This window comes from Hemitrygon akajei, chromosome 7 (assembly GCF_048418815.1).
Source record: "Hemitrygon akajei chromosome 7, sHemAka1.3, whole genome shotgun sequence".
Classification (NCBI taxonomy): Eukaryota; Metazoa; Chordata; class Chondrichthyes; order Myliobatiformes; family Dasyatidae; genus Hemitrygon; species Hemitrygon akajei.
In genome coordinates this window covers 167,750,759-167,772,149 of record NC_133130.1, presented here as the reverse complement: position 1 = coordinate 167,772,149, position 21,391 = coordinate 167,750,759, and the positions used below count along the sequence as shown (strand labels likewise).

Here is a 21,391-nt window from a genome sequence, read left to right as displayed (position 1 = left end):
AGAGCACATTATCCTCGATGTGAGGCAACAAGTAGGCTGACAAAATAAGTCAAATGCAACCTTGCTCAGTTCAATGAATAGCAGGGCAAGGCATATGTGAATGCCATCTTACATAGTCAAAGTACAAGAAGATTTATTATCAAGGTACATATATACATGTCACCATATGCTCACTTGAGATATAGTTTCTTGTAGGCTATTACAGGAAAATAAAGAAATGTAATCGAATTTATGAAAAACTATACATAAAAACCAACAAAACTACTAATGTGCCAATGCCTTCAAACTTGATCTATGCCTCTCACAACCTTGTAAACCTCAATCAGATCTCCCCTCAGCCTTCGGCACTCCAGATAAATCAACCCAAAAGAAGTCCAATAGGAAGATTGCTGAAGCTGGCTAGCTTCAATACATCTAAAAATTTGCTGTTGAATGCCCTATCAGTAGCAGACAAACCTTATGCTTTACAGAATATGTTGCACTTTCCAAATCTAAACACATGGTGCCTGTTACACGTTCAGCTCTGGAGCAGCTGTTGTACAACTTGCACAGAAATTTCAACATCTTACAGAGCAACTCAATGCCAATCCTACACACTTCAAAAAACAAACTGTACACAACAGCAATGTAAATGTCATCACACCCAAGAAAACAAGACTTTTGCGACATCTCAAGAATGACTAACGCTGGCTTCAAGGGTGAAGTAAACAGTTTTACACTTTTGGCAAAACTGTTCAAAGTACGTTTCTCACAAGTGACAGTGTAGTGACTATCAATGGAATATCAGAATTTGAATGATATGGTCATTTGAATAAGACCATCTTACCAACTAACTCTCAGGAAAGGCATCAGGACAAATGAACCAGCTGCTCAGAGATTATACTCTTACACAGAACATTACACCACCGTACAAGCCCTTCAGGCCACAATGTTGTGCCGACCTTTTAATTTACTCCAAGGTCAATCTTAACCTTCCCTCCTACTTAGCCCTCCATTTTTTTCATCCATGTGGCTATACAAGAATGTAAGATATAGGAGCAGAAGTAGGCCATTTGTCCCATTGGGTCTGTTCCGCCATTCAATGATGGACTAATCGAATTCTTCTAGTCATCCCCACTCCCCTGCCTTCACCCCATACCCTTTGATACCCTGGCTGATCAAAAACCTATCTCTGCCTTAAATACACCCAATGAGTTGGCCTCCACACCCGCTTGTGGGAACAAATTCCAAATTTACCACCCTCTGACTAAAGTAATTTCTCCGCATCTCTGTTCTAAATGGACGTCCTTCAATCCTGAAGTCGTACCCTCTTGTCCTAGAATCTCCTACCATGGAAGTAACTTTGCCATACCTAATCTGTTCGGGCCTTTTAACATTCTGAATGTTTCTATGAGAAACCCCCTCATTTTCCTGAACTCCAGGGAATACAGCCCAAGAGCTGCCAGACATTCCTCATATGGTAACCCTTTCATTCCTGGAATCATTCTCGTGATTCTCTGAACCCTCTCCAATGATAGTATATCCTTTCTAAAATAAGGAGCCCAAAACTGCACACTATACTCCAAGTGTGGTCTTAAGAGTGCCTTATAGAGCCTCAACATCACATCCCTGCTCTTATATTCTATACCTCTAGAAATTAATGCCAACATTGCATTTGCCTTCTTCACTACCGACTCAACCTGGGGGTTAACCTTTAGGGTCTCTTGCACAAGGACTCCCAAGTCCCTTTACATCTCTGCATTTTGAAATCTCTCCCCATCTAAATGATAGTCTGCCTGTTTATTTCTTCCACCAAAGTATATGTCCATACACTTTCCAACAGTGTATTTCACGTGCCACTTCTTTGCCCATTCCCCTAAACTAGTGGTCGCCAACCCGTCGATCACGATCGACTAGTCAATCTTTGAGACTTTCCCAGTTGATCCCGAAAAAAAAAGAAAATAAATACACAAATATTGTTGAGAGATTGTTTCCGGGTTGCGGGGTTTTAGTTCCGTTCGTTCTGTCCAGTGCGCATACGTATAGCTCTCCCACACTACACAGTGTAATTCACTGGTCCCCAACCACCGAGGAAACGTTATGAGTCAGCTGCACTTTTCCTCATTCTCTGTCAGCCCACTGTTGAACTTGAACCCACACGAAGTCATCAGACGACTAAACGCAGTGATACCCTCGCGCCAGGGATCACCGATTGCCCTCTGGTGGCCGGCAGGAAGTGCCATCGCTACTGGCCTGAAGCGCTGCCTCTGAACCTTTTTAGCACATCAAGTGTTCATGGGGAACCCGGTGCTAAAATATTCGCAGATGACCTAATTTGGACTCAGCGTTTCATAAGTATCAGAGCAGCTACCGCACTGCGATCTACTGAAACAAACATTTGTCGGCCAATAGATCCTACAAGGGGGGCGGGCGGGTGCTCTGTTGCACTCCCCGCTCGGTCGGCCGTGCTCTCCGGACTGTGACCGCCGCCCCCCAGTATGGGGGCCTCCGACCCTGACCTTGTCCTCTCACCCCACCCACGACCAGCCACACCTGGCCAAGGCGTCTGGCGGCGGGCAAGCGGGAGGCTGAGTTCGGGATACCCTGGGTCCAAGCACCTTGCACTTAAAGGCGAACTCGCGAGTTTTCTCAGCGGAAAAAACGTGAGCAAGCGGGACAAAAGCCAAGAGCCACGAAAACTAGAATAGACTGGACATAAGGAACCTGCTTCGAGTATTACTGTATTCCGGTCATGTTTAACACACCCACTCCCCCCCCCCCCCCCCCCGGCGGCCAGTCCGCAAGAATATTATCAATATTAAACCGGTCCGTGGTGCAAAAAAAAAGGGTGGGTACCTTACCCCCAGTATTTATATATTATTTCTACTTCTGGTTTGCGGGGTTTTACTTCCGGTCTTTTCTGCCCTGGTGCGCATGCGTGTAACTAATTGATGTGGGGTCAATCTTGCCTTTTACTAAGGCCGAGGTAGGGGATCTTGGGCTTAAAAAGGTTGGTGACCACTACCCTAAACTATCTAAGTCTCTCTACAGGCTCTCCGTTTCCACAACACTACCCACTCCACCTATCTTTGTATCATCGGCAAATTTAGCCACAAATTCATTAATACCGTAGTCCAAATCATTGATGCACATCGTAAGAAGCAGCGGTCCCAACACCGATCCCTGTGGAACTCCACTGGTAACTGGCAGCCAGCCAGAATAGGATCTCTTTATTCCCACTCTGTTTTCTGCCAACCAGCCAATGCTCCACCCATGTTTGTAACTTTTCCTGCAATTCCATGGGCTCTTATCTTGCTAAACAGCCTCATGTGCGGCACCTTGTCAAAGGCCTTCTGAAAATCCAAGTACACCATGTCTACTGCATCTCCTTTGTAATTTCCTCAAACTGCTTGTACTGCTTGTAATTTCCTTAAAGAATTGCAATAGGTTTGTCAGGTAGGATTTTTCTTTCAGGAAACCATGCTGGTTTTGGCCTATCTTGTTATGTTCCTCCAGGTACTCCGTAATCTCATTCCTAACTATCGATTCCAACAACTTCCCAACCACTGATGTTAGGCTAGCAGGTTCTATAGTTTCCTTTCTGCTGCCTCCCACCCTTCTTAAATAGCAGAGTAACATTTGCTATTTACCAGTCATCTCATACAATGCCAGAATCTATCAATTCTTTAAAAATCATCGTTACCGCCTCCGCAATCTCTCCAACTACTTCCTTCAGATCCCGAGGGTGCATTCCATCAGGTCCTGGAGATTTATCCAACCTCAGACCATTAAGCTTCCCAAGCACCTTCTCAGTCGTAATTTTCACTGCACAAACTTCACTTCCCTGACACCCTTGAATGTCCAGTATACTAGAAACGTCTTCTACTGTGAAGACTGATGCAAAATACACATTCAGTTCTTCTGCCATCTCTGCATCTCTCATTACAATATCTCCAGTGTCATTTTGTATTGGTCCTATATCTACCCTCAACTCTTTTACCCTTTATATACTTAAAAAAAACTACTAGTATGCTCTTTGATATTAGTCACCTGCTTCCTTTCATAATTCATCTTTACGTTCCTAATGACCTTCTTAGTTTCCTTCTACAAGTTTTTAAAAGCTTCCCAGTCCTCTATCTTCCCACTAGCTTTGGCTTCCTTGTACTTGTACTCTTTTGTTTTTACTTTGGCTCTGCGTTCACTTGTCAGCCACGGCAGTGCCCTTCTTCCCTTTGAAAATGTCTTCTTATTTGGAATACATCTGTCTTGCACTTCCCTCATTTTTCACAGAAATTCCAGCCACTACTGCTTTGCTGTCTTCCCTGCAAATGCCCCTCTCCAGTCAACTTCAGCTAGCTCCCCTTTCATGCCACTGTAATTTCTTTTATGTCACTGAAATACCAACACATTGGATTTTATATTTTTCCCTCTCAAATTTCAATGTGAACTCGATCATATTGTGATCACTGTTCCCTAAGGGTTCCTTAACCTTAAGCTCTCTTATCACCTCCCAATCATTGCACAACACCCAATCCAGCACCGCCGATTGCCTAGACGGCTCAACAACAAGCTGTTCTAAAAAGCCAACCCTTAGACATTCTACAAATTCTCTCTCTCGAGGTCACTGGCCTGGCTTTCCCAATCCATTTTCATGTTAAAATCCCCAACAATTATCATGCCTTTCTGTCACGCCTTTTCTATCTCCTGCTGTAATTTGTATTCCACATCCTGGCTGCTGTTTGGAGGCCAGCAACCACCATTAGGGTTTTTTTTAAACCCTTGCCATTTCTTAACTCAACACAGAGACCCTACAACAGGGATGGCCAACCTATGGTGCTTTGGATGATCAGAAGTGGCGCATTGAACCCCAGTGATAATAATAAAGTAATCCTACTCATGCAGAAAGTATTAACCAAAAACCGATTTGTAGAAAAAAATCTGTAACAGGAATTCAAGTAGCTTAGAGCTAGAAATGGGTTTTACTGAGAATAAATCTAAAACTTAGCAAATATTTTTAGCAATTTTATTATTTCATGCACATCTTTTGGCGAATGCTTTCTTTCACATTAACCTGTTTTCAATTTTAAAAAAATGTTCAATGAGTCAAACTAGGAAAGAAGGACTTTTGTTCTGCAGTTGTTCCATAACTGTTCAATACACATTTGATACTTGTTTGATCCTGAGGCATCAGGCGTCTACACCAGCGGTTCGTCACAGGTTTTTGTCAGTCAGTTTACAATTGACACTAGTGTACTACGGAGTTGTGCTTTGTTCGTCCTTTGTGAACATTTGCAGTTTTGTACTTTTTCAAAAATTAAGCCTTGATTTTACATTCAGTTACCCATCACAGTGCAAAAGAAAATGAGCAAAAGAAAAGCAGAAAGTGACAGCAAGTGTGAATTCAATGAACAGTGGGAAAATGAGTTCTTATCTATAGCGGGTCCATCAGGAAAACCGTTGTGCATTGTTTGTGAAAACACTTTCTCACATAATAGAAGACATAATCTTAATAGACACTATAAAACATCAGACTGAAATAGAAGGAAATTGAAGGAAAACTGAAGCTCATGCTTGGGTCTGAGTTACAGAAAGAATATGTGATTAAGGAAAAAATCAAAAGAAGACATATTTGTTAAAAGAAGTTGTGAAAGTTTGGTGATGACAGAAGCGTCCTAAGAAATGCTTTAGCATTGGCCAAAACACGGAAGTCTTTCTCTGATGGAAAAGAAATGGTTAAGCTTTGTCTCCAAATATTTGCAAGATATCTTGGTGATAAAAATATCGAAAGGAAAGTAGACAAAATTGCTCTGTCAAAGCAAACAGTTACGAGACGCACCAAAGAATTCTGTCATGATGTATCTGAGCAACTGAAAGACCTTGTCCATGCTTGTACTTTCTTTTCTTTAGCTTTGGATGAATCTGCTGACCAGATAGCCCAGTTAAGCATTTTTATAAGAGGAACTGATAATAATTTTAGAGTCTTTGAAGAACTTATCGGTCTTGAGTTGCTTCATGGAAAAACAAGAGGATCAGACATATTTGACAAAGTAAAATCATGCCTAGAAAATCTACAACTAGATTCTAGTAAACTCAGTGTTTGTACCAACGGAGCACTGTCAATGATGGGTAAAGTCACTGGGACTACAACTTTGCTTGAAAACTCCTTAGGTCGTTCTCTACTAAAATATCACTGCATTATACACTAAGAGTCACTGTGTGGAAAAACTTTAAATTTGCAGCATGTTATGTTACTGGTTGTGAAATGTGTGAATAAAATTAGAACAAGAGGATTAAACAGATGAGAATTCAGAGAGTATTGTGAAATGTTAGATGTGGAATATGGCGATCTCGTCCTTCATTGTGAGGTGCGCTGGTTTCTAGAGGACAGGTTCTGAGTAGATTTTGGAAACTGAAAAATACTGATCATAATTTTCTAGAAGAGAAAACTGAGCTACCTGAGGAAAGAGCCCTTTTATGTGATAACAATTGGCTATTTGATTTAGCATTTTTAGTTGATGTTACCAGCCATCTTAATGATCTAAATTTGAAACTCCCGGGCAAGAACAAATTGTTTCCTAGCTTCGTAAATGATATCAATGCATTCAAGATGAAGTTAAAACTGTTTACCTCTCAGTTAGAAAATGACAATTTGAGCCAGTTTCTGCACTTAAAAGAGCAGAGTGGATGTGCAGAGATAATGGCAATTTTACAAAATATATTGAAAAATCAGGTTATTGCAAGAGTCATTTGAAAGTCGTTTTCGTGATTTTGCTAAAGAAGACGACTGCATACTTGCATTTATAAACCCATTTTCACTTAGTGAACAAAAAAATCATGAAGATACCTAGTAATATACAAATGGAACTTATTGACTGAAAACAAATTCATTATTGAACATGAAATTTGATGAGCGTCCCTCAGTCCCAAATGCTTCTGACATGATTAACTTCTGGCGACATTACCCTGTGAACATTTTCCAGAACTAAGAAAATTTGCCCAGAGTTATATCTGTCATTTCCAAACAACGTACAGATGCGAGCAAGCATTTTCAGCCATGAAATTGATTAAAAACAAAACGATTGACTGATTCAAATTTGAAAAGTTCTCTGCTGTTCTCAGCAACTAATTTAACTCCAAACATTAAAAGCTTGGTGAAATCAAAACAGACTCAAAAGTCTCATTAAGTAATGTTTATCTTGCTTTTATATTAAATCAATGTATCATGTAAAAATGCTAAATATGTCTATACTAACATATTTTTACAAGAATTGAATGGGAGTACAAGAGTTGTATGGTGCAGCTGACCTCGTACGTGAAAAAATTGATGCACAGAATGTAAAAGGTAGGCCACCCCTGCTCTACACCTTACAATCCTATGTCATCTCTTTCTAATGATTTAATATTATTCCTTATATACAGAGCCACACCACCCCCTCTGTCTACTAACCTATCTTTCTGATACACCGTATATCCTTGGACATTCAGCTCTCAATGGCAGCCATCTTTTAGCCAAGTTTCAGAGATGGTCACAACATCATACTTGCCCATCTGTAGCTGAATTTCAAGATTATCCACTTTATTCCCTATTTGAAAACACTTTCAGTCCAGTATCGGTTTTAACTGCACCACGTCTCTATTGCCCTGTAACTCATGCTACTGGTTGTGATTAAGCCTCATTTCCTGCTTGTACTTTTTATAATTTCTGTTGCACGCCATCTCTGATTTATTTCTGTTTTCCCCTTCCTCAACTCTATCACTCTGGTTCCCATCCCCCTGTCAAAGTACTTTAAACCCTCCCTAACAGCTCTATTAAATGTGCCCACTAGGATATTGGACCCCTTTGGGTTCAGGTGTAACCTGTCCTTTTTGTACAGGTCGTACCTCCCCCCTCCCACACCAGTCTCTCAGCCACACAATATAAGAGCTCCTTTAGGTGCCCCTAATATATCTGCCTTTACCAGCACCCCCATACACCCAACCACTATTCCACAGACCCACCAGTCTGAAAAAACTCTGCCATTCGCCTTATACTTTCCTCCAATCACCTTAAAATTATGCCCCCTCATCTAAGCCATTTCTGCCTTGGGGAAAAAGCCTCTGGATACCCAATTGATCTATGCCTCTTACCATCTTGTAAGTCACCTCTCATCCTCCTTCATTTCAGAGAGAAAAGCCCTAGCTCACTCAACCTCTCCTCAAAAGACATGTATGCTCTCTAATCCAAGCAGTATTCTGGTAAATCTTCTCTGCATCCTCTCTAAAGCTTCCACACCCTTCATAATGAGGCGATCAGAACTGAATGCAATATTCAAACTGGTCTAATCTTGGGCAAGGTGTAGCACCTGCTTAGCCCCTCCCCCAACCCCCCAACCGATCAGAGTCCCATGAAACCATGGGAGCAGGTGGCGGATGGTTGTATGAGAAGTTGGTGCATATCACAAGTTCTAGTTATGCAACCACTGACACCAGGCAGACAATCTCTGAAGAGTATTGAAAATGGCTGGGGTCATCTGTCTTGTAAAGACACTGCCCAGAAGGACACAATGGCACACCACTTCTGTAGAAAAATTTGCCAAGAACGATCATGGTCAAAGACCATGATCACCCATGTCATATGACACAGCACATAATGACTATGAAGCAGAGTTTTATAGAATTGCAACGTTATCTCAGTTCTTGAAATCAATCCCCTAATGAAAGCCAACTCACCAAGGAAAAAGGACAAAGCCTGCATTTAACTTATTGCTTTTCTGCACTTTAAGCATTTGGAATGCCTGTACCTAGCCCAGCAGCAAAGGTTTCAGCCATCAGAACAAACCATCATACCACCAACAAAACTGATTTGAAAAGAGCATGAAGCATTTTTACTTAGATGTCAAAAGACTTAAAACTTTTCTGTTATAAAACCAAGTAGTCAATGCTTAGGATGTTTGAAGTGATAACATAAGGGTAATGTTCAACAGGTCAAGCAGCATCAACAATTAGCCAGAATGATTATTTATTATTCGAGATTGTTTAATGCCATTTCCTGTACACAAGTATAAAGGAGAACAAAATAATTGTTACTCCAGATCTGATGGCCTGCAAAAGGACCACAACCTTATCATAGGGTTTGAAGGCTTGTGTGCCTCAATGACCCGACAGCAATGCTGGCTGGAGTCAGAATTTATGTTTTGGCTCTTGGTAGTGTCACCCATACCAAACAGGTCAAAGGGGAGAGGCCAAGAGAAGTCCATTGGTCCTCCAGGTTCAGGGGCTCAACTCAAGACCAAAAACCCTGACTGGCCAAACAAAATTGTTACGGAAACAGCAATAAAGAATCCTAAATCTGAGTGCGATGGTATTCCTGAGTCTCCTCCCGCAACTTGCATCACTGACAGTAGTGGAAAAAAAGGAGGAAACTACCGTACTTATACGATGAAGCAAGCAGTGAACACCGCCAGAGATACAGAACCAGTGAAGTAACTGGCAAAAACAGGGAGATCTGATACAGCACCAAAAACAGTAACAATTAAAAGTCATAAATACCCAAGATAGTATATATACAGAGATTTACTGTACATCCATAAAGTGACACTAGACTAAAGGAGTGTCTGTACATAAGGTGACTGACAGGGAAAGTAGTGGTGGTTGGAGGTGTGGAGGGGTGGGTTAGTGGATGGAGGTGACGACAGCCTTACTGCTTGGGGAAAGTAATTGCTTATGAGTCTGGTGATCCTGGCATGCATGTTAGGTAGCCTCCTACCTTATGGGAGTGGGACAATTTATTCATTAAAAACATTGATAACGCATGCATTTATTGCTTATCCATAACTGTCCCTGAATATTGCCTTCCACAGAACCATTCAGAGTCATACACTGGGCAGAAGAGGCGGGGGGGGGGGGGGGGGGGGGGGGAAAGAAGTAGATTCTCTGCTCAAAAGCCCCAGCAAACATCAGTCTAGTGGTTTTAGAGTTTACCAGTGGGACCAGTTCTTTATGACAGATTTTGTGTGTTATATACCACAAAAAGCATTGGTTGCATCACTCTGGTATGGAGGAGCCACTGCACAGGATTGAAAAAGCCAGAGAGGATTGTGAACAGCCAGCTCCATCACAGGCATTAGCCTCTACTGAGGATATCTTCAAAAGGTGACACTTCATAGGGAGCATTCATTATTGAAGACCCTCATCACTCAGGACATCCCCTCTTCTCATTGCTACCATCAGGGAGGCAGTAGAGGAGACTGAACATACATACAATGTTTTAGGGGAAGAACCTGTTCCTTCATTAGAGATCTGAATGGTCCATGAATCCATGAACACTACCGCATCATTTTAACTCCCTTTCTGCACTATATTTGACAGACATATATCTGTTATTGTGATTTATAGTATAGTTTATGTATTGCAATGTACTACTGCTACAAAACAACAAATTTCATGACATATGTCAGTGATAATAAACATTCAAATTTGACTGGTGAGATTGAAACTCATTGCTTCAGTTCATAATCCGTGCCTATGGATACAAGTTCCATATCCTAGCCTAGCAGACAGCAGGACCTGAATAACATCCTTCAAGATAGACACATCACAATTCTGCATTAGTCCTTCAGAACCAGTAGGATATACGCTTTTTATACTACTAGTTAAATCTTTGATGATCTGCTTACTATAGCTAGCGGAAATTTAGCGGAACAGACTCAATGGATCAAGAGGCCTTATTCTGCTCCTACAGAACTACTGAAATTACTAAAAGCCTTAAGCAAGTGTCAAATACAAGGCAGTTTCTACACACTCTAAACTGCATTTTCTTGCAGTGGATCGTGCTGCTTGACAGATGGGTCCAAAGAGCAATACAGCATTTGCCCAGAGTACAGTGCCAACTGTGAAGGATTTGCAGACTCCCTGAGATTTGTTTATTTGTGCAGAAAAGGCCAGATGGCCGTTTTGAGTGTTGCCGTAAACACTGGAGTGAGAGGTTGGAAATCATATGGAATAAACCTGGCATCATGAAATTTTAGAGAAAGAAGCTAGATGTGGATGTACATTTGGCAAATTTAAATCTAAGGGTTTTTTGGTTTCCAGCCCAGTGCAAGAAGAATTTGGTTTGGGTGGCATTTTCCCCGATGGCAGCTTACAGAGAAATACTTGGCAAGGCGGATTCTGACATTGACAAGTCAGGTTGAGTGTCTTTCTTTTAAACCTTACACAGAATACGCTGTATCACAGAGATGGTAAAGGAACTAATATGGTAGGGGCATAAACATTGTTCATCAAACCATTTATATGAGAGAATTCATAGAATTAATGGGCTGAGTTTGAAAGAATCCACTAGTTCATAGTCCAAAGTTCAAGTAAATTTATTATCCAGGTACATATATATCACCATATATAAACACACAGATTCATTTTCTTGTGTACATTCACAGTAAATATAAAGAAACTAAAAAAAAATACATAAATAAGCAATAAATATCAAAAACATGAGATGAAGAGTCCTTGAAAGAGAGTCCATAGGTTCAAGAGTGAATAACTGCTCTTGAACCTGGTGGTGTCAGATTTGAGGTTCCTGTATCTCCTTGGTGGCACAGCAACAGGAGAGCATGGGCTGGATGGTGGGGATCCTTAATCATGATGTAGAATTCCATGGTGAAAAGTCCACTAATCTCAATAGTGTACCGTGATACTGTCTCCTATACACCTCTTCCTCTAGAGATCTCTCCTTCAGCTCAACTCCCAAATCACACACAGACAACTTTTATCTCCATAAACAAGATTTAATTTTAGCCTCATCTTGCCCAACAGAACTTACCCCATGGATTACCCTTTCTCTCATCATTCTATCTCATTATTCCTTCCCAGTTACATTCATTGTATGACCAATACCTTCCACCATGGCAAACAGCTCATTTTCACCTTGGACATCTGTCTTCCATAAAATAAGAGGCGGGCTGTGGGACGAGTTGCTTTATCCTTTAACCAAAGATCAACCAGCAATTGGGAATAAACAAAGATGCAGATTCAAGATTGTTTAATGTCATTTCCAGTACACAAGTGTAAAGGAGGACAAAGTAAATGTTACTCTAGATCCGATACAGCACAAAAACAATCAGATGAAGAACACAATAATAATAATAAATACAACAATTATAAATACACAAGCTAGCTAATATACTTAGATGGATTGTATGTCAATAAAGTGATGCTAGGCACAGGAGTACCTGCATGCAAGGTAACTGACAGTAGTTGAATCAAAATAACATCATAATACTGGAAACACTCAGCACATCGAGCTGCAAATGTGAGAGGAGAAATTAAATCAATGCATTAAAAACACAAGGGCTCCACAGCTATTGGGACAACACCTCCACATTGTCTCTTGGAAGGACACCCCTTCACTCTCCCACTATCTCTACCTCTGAAAGGGGTGTTCTGGTAATGGCACCTTCCATACCAGTGTTGTAAGATCTACTCCTCCCCCTCTCCACCATTAATCATGGATTGCCTCCATCATGATGACAGGACTCCCAACCCTCCCTTATCAGATTCCTCCATCTTTCGCCCTTTGCCTCTTCCATCTATCACTTCCCAGCTTCTAACCACTCCCCTCCCCTGGACTTCACCTATCAACTGCCAGTTTATCCTCATCTCCATTCCACCCCGCCCCCACACCTTATTTCCGCTTCTCCCTTCCTCTCCAGTCCAGATGAAGGGTCGCGGCCTGAAATGGTTTATTCCCCTCCATAGGTGCTGCTTGACCTGCTAAGTTCCTACAGCATTTTGTGTGTGTTACTCTGGATGCCCAGCATCTACAGAGTCTCCTGTGTTAACGATTTTCTGTTGCTACACTTCTCTTCTTACCCCTCAACACTGAAGGACAGAGTTTTGATCTCACCGTCCACCCCACCAGCTTTCCTAGTCAGATCACGTCACCTTCAAAGTGATTGTCCCACTGCAGCTTTCCAAAGGGAAATATCATGGTTCTCTCATTTCCATTTCTACATCTTGCTGTACCTTTCAATACAAGACATGCCCATTTAGCATTCTCATTCCACCATCCAAAGATTCCTTCCATGTCAAAGCCACAGTAAAACAGCACAGATACAGGCCCCTTATCCATGCTGCCCACCTAAGCTAGATCCACTTGGCCCATATCATTTTAAACCTTTCCTATCCACGCCCTATTTGCTTAGCCCACTGTTCTACTCACTTTACACCTGACTGGTGTGGCTAAGCACAGCTCCAATGCTATATTCAAACTTGCTGATGACATCACTGTTATAGGCCAAATCAAAGATGATTACGAATCAGCATATAGAAGGGAGACTGAAAGTTTGGCTGAGTGGTGCCATAACAAAAACCTTTTATTCAATGTCAGCAAGACCAAGCAGCTAATTATTTCAGGAGGAGGAAACCAGTGGTCCATCATCCTCATCGGAAGATCAGAGGTGGAGAGGGTCAGCAACACTAAATCCCTTGGTGTTATCACTTCAAAGGACCTGTTCTGTGCTCAGCATGCAAAAACAATTATGAAGAAAGCATGGCAGCACCTCTACTTTGGAGTTTGTGAAGATTAACATGACATCTAAAACTCTGATGAACTTCTATAGATGTACAGTGGAGAGCATATTGACTGGCTGCATCACAGCCTGGTATGGTAATACCAATGTCCTTGAATGGACAATCCGACAAAAAGTAGTGGATGTGGCCCAGTAAAGACCTCTCCTCCATTGGGCATATCAATGCAAACCATTGCTATAGAAAAATGGTACCTTTTTGCTGTTGCCATCAGGAAGGTGGTACAGGAGCCTGAAGACTCACACCACCAGGTTCAGGACCAGTTATTACTCCTCAGCCATCAGGCTCTTGAACCAGAGGGGATAACTTCACTCACACCATCATGTTCCTATAACCTATGGACTCTCTTTCAAGGACTCTTCATCTCGGGTTCTCGAAATTTATTGCCTATTTATTTTTATTACTTTCTTTTTGCATTTGAAATTTGTCTTTTGCACACTGATTTAACACTCAACTTACTTCATTGGTGTTATTATGATTATTATTCTATTATGGATTTATTGAGTATGCCTGCAAGAAAATGAATATCTGGGTTGTATATGGTTACACATATGTACTTGATAAATTTATTGTGAACTTTTGAACTTTAACAACTAACACAACCCAAGGGACTTATCCAAATGTATTTTAAATGTTATTGTATCTGCCTGGACTACTTTCTCCAGCAGCTCATTCTAGTTACTCACCGCCTTGTGTTAAAATTATCCTTCAGATCCCCTTCAACCCTTTCCCTTAAACCTATGCCTTCTAACTTTTCAAACAGCTCACATTAAATGGAGGAACTCAGCAGGTCAGGTCGCAACTATGGTGGGAAAGGAACAGTAGACATTTCCAGCCAACTCCCTTCATCAGGACTGGAAAGGGGGCATTAGCCAGAATAAAATTGTGAGGGGGGGTAATGTAGAAGATATGGGCATGTTATGTTGGTCATTGGTGCTAGGAGCATGGCAATAGTTCCAGGCTACCCAGCACAATCCTCACTGATTTGATTCGACGCAAACAATGCATTTCAGCATATGTTTCGACATACATGTGACACAAAGCTAATCTCTGGAACAAGTTCCAGGAACAGTATCTCATCTTTTAACTAGGCATATTACAGCCCTCAGGACTTTACAAGATCAACAACTTTGTTAAATCAGGCTTAATGTGTATCAGCACTGTCCAGCTCCTGTGATTAAAGATCTAAAGATCAGCTTTTTTTGTCACATGTTCATTGAAACATACAGTGAAATGCATAAACAAGAGATTCTGCAGATGCTGGAAATCCAAAGTAACAGTGAATCGCATTGTTTTCCGTTAACAGCAAACAAAGTCTGAGGATATACTGGGTGGGGGCAGCCCACCTGAGAAAGATATAATAAAAAAAACAATTCTCTCCCAACCTGCCTTTCCATCATTCTATTTCATTCTAAATTCCAATATCTTCAATGTTCTACATTTCACAGCCTCAGCATTACAGGCAGTCCCTGAGTTCCGAAAGTCCGACTTACGGACAACTCGTACTTATGAACCGAGGAAGGAGAACGCTGTCCGCCATTTTAAGTTGAATCACAACGTTGTCCACCATTTTAAGTCGTTGCTGTTGACACTGTTGAGTGTTTAACTTTATACTTGGTTTAAATTTTTCTTAGTAAGATTCACCCTGACCCCGCCCCCCCCCCCCCCCCCCCCCCCCCCCCCCCCCCCCATTCCGGTTGACTGGTGGCGCAGTCAGATCAGCACCGGGCTAAAGAACGGAGGTTCCCGAGTTCGATTTAGTGACAGACCGCTCCTGTGCCGGGTTGATGTCAATCCAGTGACTCCCATACCATCCATACGGGGTTGATGTCGAGCTCGCAACTTGACCTTGTAAAAAAAAACAATGCCACCTCCAGTTTAAATTCCCATGCGGAATATTGTGGAGGATCAAATACCCAAACGCAGCACAGCCCCCACTTGTCCCATTTAACCTGTCTCAGTGTGGACCCGGGGAATTCAGTGCGGTGGTCCTTAGGCCTTGCGGACCTCAGGAGCTGGTGCAGGTTGGGACCCGCCGCCCAGTGTTTCTGTTCCATTGACGGGAAGCGATCGCGATTGAAAATAAAGTGGAAATAATAAAGCATTTGGAAAGAGGTGAAATGCCATCGGTCATTGGAAAACCGTTAGGCTACAGTTGGTCAACGATCAGAACAATTTTAAAGGATAATGGATAAAGTGAGAATAATGGAGCATGTGAAAGGCCCTGCCCCGATGAAAGCTACAATTATTACTAAGCAACGCAGTGGTTTAGTTATTGGAATACATATGTTTCTTAAGTGTTTTATATGCATGGAAAGGTAAAATATATACTATATACTAAGACAAACGTTTGACTAACTGACGCTAAATAATACCGGATGTACTTGTTCCGACTTATGTACATATCCGACTTAAAGATGGACTCAGGAATGGAACTCATATGTAACCCGGGGACTGCCTGTATTTCCACCTCCATTTTCATTTCATTCCTATTGACATACCCTCAAAATTTAAGAGGTTCAAGATACTTTAATGTCATTTCCAGTACGCAAACATAGAGAACAAAATAATTGTTACTCTGGTTCTGATGGCAGCACAGAAACATAAGATAAAATAAAAAGAATTACAATATATACAAATACATGAAATAGCGTATATGTGTTGAATGTATATCCATAAAGTGATCCTGGGCACAGGAGTGTCTGTACACAAGATTGCTGACAGGAAATGAGGAAGTAGTGGTGGTTGGTGGTGTGGAGGTGTTGATCAACCTTGCTGCTTGGGGAAAGTAACTGCTTTTGAGTCAGGATGTCCTGGTGTGGATGCTTCGTAGCCTCCTCCCTGATGATTAATACATACTGGAGGAACTCAGCAAGCCAAGCAGCATTTATGGAAAAGAGCAAATAGCTGACATTTTGGGCTGAAACTGGATTCCTGTTGCACTCACCTCAATATTAAGCAAATACTTTGAGAGGCTGGTCAAGGACATCTGCAGCATGCTACCACCCAAACTGGACTCCCTACATTTCGCTTACCAACACAACTGATCGACAGACAATGCAATAGTCACTGCTCTACACACCGTCCTTACACATCTGGAGAAGAACGCTTATGTGAGAATGCTGTTCTTGGACTACACCATAATTCCATCCAGGCTCTACAGGAAGCTCAGAGACCTTAGCTTTGACACTGCCTTGTGCAGCTGGATTCTGGACTTCCTGTCAGATCACCAGCAGGTTGTAAGAGTGGGCTCCCCCACCCCTCTGACTCTCAACACGGGAGCCCCTCACGGCTGTGTAATAAGTCCTCTCCTTTACTCCCTGTATACCCATGACTGTGTCGCCACCCACAGCTCTAATCTGCTAATTAAATTTGCAGACAACAGTACATTGATTGGCCTAATCTCAAACAATAGCAGGGAAGAGGTCATCTCTCCGAAACACTGGTGTCAAGAAAACAACCTCTCCCTCAATGTCGCAAAAATAAAGGAGCTGGTTGTGGATTACAGGAGGAATGGAGATGGGCTCACCCCTATTGACATCAATAAATCTGGGGTTGAGAGGGTAAACAGCTTCAAGTTCCTCGGCATCCCTATAAACGAGGATCTCATGTAGTCTGTACATACCGGCTGTGTGGTGAAAAAGGCACAACAGCACCTCTTTCACCTCAGATGGTTGAAGTTTGGTATGGGCACTCAAATCCTAAGAACTTTCTACAGGGGCACAATTGAGAGCATCCGGACTAGCTGCATCACTGTCTGGTATGGGAACCGTACCTCCCTTAATCGCAGGCTTCTGCAGAGAGTGGTGCAGACAGCCCAGCACCTCCACAGTTGGGAACTTCCCATGATTCAGGACATTTACAAAGACAGGTGTGTAAAGAGGGTCCGAAGGACCATTGAGGGCCCGAGTCACCCCAACCACAGTCTATTCCAGCTGCTACCATCCGAGAAATGGTACTGCAACTTAAAAGCCAGGACCAATAGGCTCCGGGACAGCTTCTTCCACCAGGCTATCAGACTGATTAACTCATGCTGATTTGAGTGTATTTCTATGTTACACTGACTGTTCTACTTATCATAAATAATTATAAATTACTATGATTGCACATTTAGACGGAGAAGTTTTTACTCCTCATGTCTGTGAAGGATGTAAGAAATAAAGTCAATTCAATTGTAAATTTGATTGTACTATTTTGATTTCCAGCATCTGCAGAATTTCTTATGTTAGTGTTCCTCCCTGATGGCAGTAGGATATACAGTCCATGAGCCGGGTGGGTGGGATCCTTCATGATGTTACTGGCCCTTTTCTGTATACATTGTTTGCATTCAGCCTACCCTCTCAGACACAACAGACAGCCGATGCTGGGATCTCAAACAAACACAAAACGTTGGAGGAACTCAGCAGGTCAGGCAGCATCAATGAAAAAAAAATAAACAGTTGGCGTTCTGGACCAGAATCACTCATCTGGGTCTTGATGAAGGGCAGAAAACAGAATAAGATGGGGGAGGGAAAGGAGTACAACTGGCAGTGGAATGTTTAATGTCTGCTCAAGAGGGCAAGGCCTTGATGGGATGTAGGGGAGGAGTACAAGCCAATAATTCATAGGGGAAGGCAGGTGAGGGATGGGGGGAATGAAATAAGAAGCTGCAAAGGAATATGTGGAAGAGGTAAAGGTCTGAGGAAGAGAAACATCTGATTGGAAAGTTTGGACAATGGCAAAAAGGGAAGGGAGGCGATGGACAATTGAAAAGGGTTGAGAGGGTAAGCATAATGGGAATGGGTAAAAAAACACACTGGAGGAAGTTAGTAGGTCAAACAGCATTTGTGAAAGGGTTGACGGCACAGGGTGCCCACCTGAAATGTTGAATATACTTTCACTTCCACAGATGCTGCCTGACCCACTGAGTTCCTCCAGCAGTTTGTTTTCTTTAACTTCTCAGTTAGTCCCATTTAAAACTCCTTTTCCTAAAAAGAAAATTGCACAAAATATTTACTCCAATTCTTTCCACAGATGCTGCCTGCCCTGATGAGTATTTATAATATTTCCCATTTCATTTTAGATCCCAGCATCTGCAGTTTTGCTTGCTTTACCAAGGTCCATTCTCTCCTATGCTGCCAAACACAGGAAGAGTATTTCCTCACAATTCTGAGTTGGCACGTGGTTAAGGTGGTGGTCTAGTGATCTGAAGGTCACTAGTTCGAGCTAAGGCAGCGTGTTGTGTCCTTGAGCATGGCACTTAACCACACATTGCTCTGTGACGACACCAGTGCCAAGCTGTATCGACCCTTGCTCCCTTGGACAACATCGGTGGCGTGGAGAGGGGAGACTTGCAGCAGGGGCAACTACCGGTCTCCTATACAAACCTGCCCCAGCCTGCGCCCTGGAAACTTTCCAAGGTGCAAATCCGTGTTCTCTCGAGACTAACGGATGCCTATTTTTTCCCTCACATTTCTCCATCAGTACAAACATTTGACACAGCATCACCCACTTAAAGAGAAAGTCACACTTTTCCACTGGAGGGGTTAAGATGGTAATTGACAATTGAAGCTCATACAATCAATATCAATCATTTAAAAAACAAAATATTATGATCTGTAGAATATTTCTCCCCCAATTCCACTTAAATAGTATCCCCTTCTTTCTTAAGCTTTTGAGATTTTAAGCACCAAAATATTCCCTTTTCCCTTTCCAATGCAAGTGTAAAACTGCCACATTTCTAGAAAACCACAACAGCACATGCACCAATAGATGAATCTGTTTACAAGCCATTTCACATGGGGAAATGAGAAGACATGTTTCTTTTGTAGTGTGCACATGGCGCTAAAGAATGCTTAAAATTATTTTAAGATGTAATGCAAAAAACGTAAAGCCACTGCTGTAATCACAACAGCTCCAGTATATTAGAAGTGAGGACCTTTTGTTTATTGCAAAGCAATCTCAGATGCAAATTAGCATTTATAATGAAGGCAACTGCTTAACATAAAACTCAAATATTTAACTACATACACAATAACTTTTATTACAATTCCCTGAATGAGTTTGAAATAGGTGCGAAGTAACAATCTGCTCTTAATGCCAAACTAACAAATTCATTGGAACGATGACAGTCGTTTATACAGGGCCTCTTTTTAATTACCCACGTACTTAAACCACCATCTACTTGTACTGAAGTGCCACATTTTAGTATTTTTAAAACTGTTGCATACTGTGCTCCACAGGACTAACTCACATGTGCAAAATCCAGTGCTGAGACACACCGAAATAATATATCCAGCATTTGAACAAAAAAAAACAATGCCCAAAGCTCAGAGTGATTTGAAAGGAAGCTTGGGAAGGAGAGAGAGAGTTTGAAATGTTGGTGTTGCACACAGGTAAAGTGCAGAAACAAACAGGGACATTCCACATATTAAATCCAACTACTTGCAAACCCGAACTAAAAATAAATCAAGAACGACTCAGAATAACTTATCCCGCATCTGCCGTGAAACATCAGACGGCTAGAGGTCCGGTTTATGGGACCGACTGGCAAGTCACTAATGCACAACGTTTGGATGATTGCGGGGAGAGGACAAAGGGGTGGAGGGGTCCGAGGTGAGACGGTGGTCCGGGGGCGGTCAGCTACGGCCTGGATGGCCCCCGGCCCCGGGCCTAGTGCCGGGCGGATGGAACAAAGCCAAGCCTGCTGCAAGGCCGGTCTCCGAGCGCCGGGTTGGGCTGCCCGCTCGTCCCCACCCGAACTACGGCGGCCCCGGGTTACAGAGCGGTAGGTGGCCCATTTCCTCCACCTCACCCCCACAAAACCCCGCTTGATAATTATGAGCGGGGGGGGGGGTCTCCGGGTTGTTGTTGCCGAGGAAGGTTCTAGTAAAGGCCGCGGCCCCGGGAGACCACCACCGCCCCCCTCCATCCCTTTCCCACCCCCGACTCCGTCCCGCCGCCGCCGCCATTCCTCCAACCCTCCTCTCCGATATATCCCCCACCCCCGCCGCCGCCGCCGCCGCCGCCGACCCGCTCACGGTACCTGCCCCCCGCCTCCGGATTCTTCAGGCGCCGCGGCTTCGCGGGGTCGGCGCGCGCACACTCGCGCCGGGTCCGGGCAGTGGGCACGAGAGGGGGAGAGAGAGAGAGAGAGCAGCGCGCGCGCCCTAGCGAGGGAGCGGGAGCTGTCAATCAAACCCTTCTTAAAGGGGCCGCACGTCTCCCAAATACCCGGCCTTCCCCACCTCCATCCCCTCACCCACCCTACTCCTCTCCTCCTTCACCCCTCCCCTCCTACTCTCCTCACTCCCCAGCCCATCCTTCCTCCTTCTCTTCTCCCCTCCTTCCTCTACCTTCACACCTCTCCCCATACCATTACCTGTAACTCACCTCTCCTCAACCATCTCTCATACCCCTCCCTCTGCCCCTCTCTCTCCGTGGTCTCTGCTAGCTGCTTTCCCCATCCACTCTCCTCACATCCATCCTCCCTATCCCTTCCCTTCCTCTCCCCCTCTACTTCCCCAAACATACTTCTGCATTTCCAACTTCCCCTCCCCAACACCCCTCTACAGACAAACCCCCACTTTTGTCAAACTCCACTCAACCCACCCTACTGCTGCTCCTGGATATACTGAAACTCACGCTGTCCCGTTGCATGAGTCACGGTGGCGGCTGTCGGGGGTGGGGGAAGGCAGTTGGACATTGCCAGTGGAACTGAGCGTGGGTTAGGTGCCACAATAGCAGAATGGTTTGTGCAACACTGTTACACCTGCAAACGTGAGTTTCCACTCTCTGCATAAAAAAAACTTACCCTGACATCTCCTCTGTACCTACTTCCAAGCACCTTAAAACTGTGCACTCTCATGCT

The 21,391-nt window shown here is 43.1% G+C and overlaps 1 protein-coding gene across 2 annotated transcripts in view; it reads right to left on the bottom strand.

The window, feature by feature from the left end:
- zbtb26 (zinc finger and BTB domain containing 26) overlaps nt 1–20,635 on the bottom strand; it is a 55,166-nt gene extending 34,531 nt beyond the window's left edge. Inside the window, exon 1 of one of the 2 annotated variants that reach the window (XM_073052550.1) lies at nt 20,567–20,635. The gene's annotated coding sequence lies outside the window, so the exon portion shown is untranslated. The remainder of the gene's footprint in view (nt 1–20,566) is intronic. The other variant, XM_073052549.1, reaches the window with a different exon arrangement.
- Between the last annotated feature and the right edge of the window lie 756 nt (nt 20,636–21,391).